This window comes from Tetranychus urticae, unplaced genomic scaffold (assembly GCF_039701765.1).
Source record: "Tetranychus urticae isolate SD_2017Ah unplaced genomic scaffold, NJAU_TeUrti_SD_1.0 Scaffold_5, whole genome shotgun sequence".
NCBI lineage: Eukaryota > Metazoa > Arthropoda > Arachnida > Trombidiformes > Tetranychidae > Tetranychus > Tetranychus urticae.
Window position 1 is genome coordinate 210,501 of NW_028315837.1, and position 2,500 is coordinate 213,000.

At 43.8% G+C, this 2,500-nt stretch overlaps 1 non-coding gene across 1 annotated transcript; it reads right to left on the reverse strand.

Moving 5' to 3' along the window:
* Nucleotides 1-273: 273 nt before the first annotated feature.
* On the reverse strand, nucleotides 274-2,443 carry LOC149092787 (small subunit ribosomal RNA). The gene has a single exon (XR_016200545.1). It is a non-coding gene; the product is annotated as a small subunit ribosomal RNA (ribosomal RNA).
* Between the last annotated feature and the right edge of the window lie 57 nt (nucleotides 2,444-2,500).

The following is a 2,500-nucleotide window of genomic DNA, read 5'->3' on the forward strand; positions in this document are numbered from 1 at the left end:
ACAATTGTTTTGCAAAAGAAATTATGGCTATCGTTAGATAACCCTCACTCTTTGTTGCATTGGATAATGAAAGATGGATGTATGAATGAACGAATGTAATGCAAATTAGAATCATGTTGCAATGGCTAAATGTTTGCAATAAACATTCACAATTGCGACTCTAATGCAAATACAATTCAATTGCATTCACCATATTAGCATCTACAATATCACTATGCAGAGTGTTTGATTGTTTGAAGGTTGTATTTCTCTTATAATAAGAGGGTAATACGTTAATGATCCTTCCGCAGGTTCACCTACGGAAACCTTGTTACGACTTTTACTTCCTCTAAATGATCAAGTTTGAACATCTTTCCAGCACAATCCGACCACTAGTTTCCCAATGGTCTGGATTGACCAGTCCGAAGTCCTCACTAAATCATTCAATCGGTAGTAGCGACGGGCGGTGTGTACAAAGGGCAGGGACGTAATCAACGCAAGCTAATGACTCACGCTTACTGGGAATTCCTCGTTCATGGGCAATAATTACAATGCCCAATCCCCATCACGAAATGGGTTCAAGCGGTTACCCACTCCTTTCGGAGCAGGAAACAGTATGCACGATGACCACTTCAGTGTAGCACGCGTGCGGCCCCGGACATCTAAGGGCATCACAGACCTGTTATTGCTCTGTTTCGTGCGGCTGCGAGCGCCGCTTGTCCCTCTAAGAAGTCCTTACAGTGCTACAGCATCCTTACCCTAGCCAATTCTGTAGGCTAATAGCAGCAGAGCCCTCAACAGCCGAAACCATCAAGAGATACTACCACCCACAGGTTGACTAAGGGGGAGTACTGCAGTGTAAACTGCAAGTCTATTTAGTAGGCTAGAGTCTCGTTCGTTATCGGAATTAACCAGACAAATCACTCCACCAACTAAGAACGGCCATGCACCACCACCCACTGAATCAAGAAAGAGCTCTCAATCTGTCAATCCTCTCAGTGTCCGGGCCGGGTGAGTTTTCCCGTGTTGAGTCAAATTAAGCCGCAAGCTCCACTCCTGGTGGTGCCCTTCCGTCAATTCCTTTAAGTTTCAGCTTTGCAACCATACTTCCCCCGGAACCCAAAAACTTTGGTTTCCCGGAAGCTTCCATTCGAGTCATGAAATTAGTTACTCAGAATGATCGCTGGTTGGCATCGTTTATGGTTAGAACTAGGGCGGTATCTGATCGCCTTCGAACCTCTAACTTTCGTTCTTGATTAATGAAAACATTCTTGGCAAATGCTTTCGCTGTAGTTTGTCTTGCGACGGTCCAAGAATTTCACCTCTAGCGCCGCAATACAAATGCCCCCGTCTGTCCCTCTTAATCATTACCTTGGATTCTTAAGACCAACAAAATAGAACCAAGGTCCTATTCCATTATTCCATGCAAGATCATTCAAGTTAAGGTAGTGGTACGCATCATATAGATGGTTGACCATACCGTTTTTAGGCACCTCTTTCGAGGTTTTGGACGCCTGCTTTGAGCACTCTGATTTTTTCAAGGTAAAAGTCTCGATCGCTTGAATCAACACTCGGTAAAGAGCATTGATAGCAAATATCGAGCAATTTTCTGTCTAAACACTATGAATGTAACCACCAGGAAAGAGGAATGAAGGTTCAAGCAAGCATCCGTAGACACAAGCAAGAAACCTAACATCACCATCTAACCCTTTAATCAGTGGACCCCATAGGTTCGACTGAAATCCAACTACGAGCTTTTTAACCGCAGCAACTTTAATATACGCTATTGGAGCTGGAATTACCGCGGCTGCTGGCACCAGACTTGCCCTCCAATAGATCCTCGTTAAAGGATTTAAATTGTACTCATTCCAATTACGGGGCCTCAATAGAGTCCCGTATTGTTATTTTTCGTCACTACATCCCCGTACTGGGATTGTGTAATTTGCGCGCCTGCTGCCTTCCTTAGATGTGGTAGCCGTTTCTCAGGCTCCCTCTCCGGAATCGAACCCTAATTCCCCGTTACCCGTTACAACCATGGTAGGCGCATAACCTACCATCGACAGTTGATAAGGCAGTTGCTTGAGGGATACATCGTCGGCTCAGAGGCCATACGATTTGCTCAGTTATTCAGAGTCATCACAAGAAATGCAACCGAAGTTGCTAAGATCCCCACTGCTAGTCCTTAGACAGCGACCGAAATCACTGAACAGGGTTCTAGGTGAATAAGAATCATTGGTCTTGTACTAATAAATGCGATCCTTTCGTCAGCAAGCTGAGGTTGGAACACTTGTTCATGTATTAGCTCTAGAATTACCACAGTTATCCATGTAAAAAAGAATATCCGAGGAACCGTAACTGATTTAATGAGCCATTCGCGGTTTCACTTTATAAACAGTATGTACTTAGACATGCATGGCTTAATCTTTGAGACAAGCATATGACTACTGGCAGGATCAACCAGGTAACTTGATGTTTTAGCAAAGTAAAATGCTAAACAAGTTGTTTTTGCAGCTATAAATAC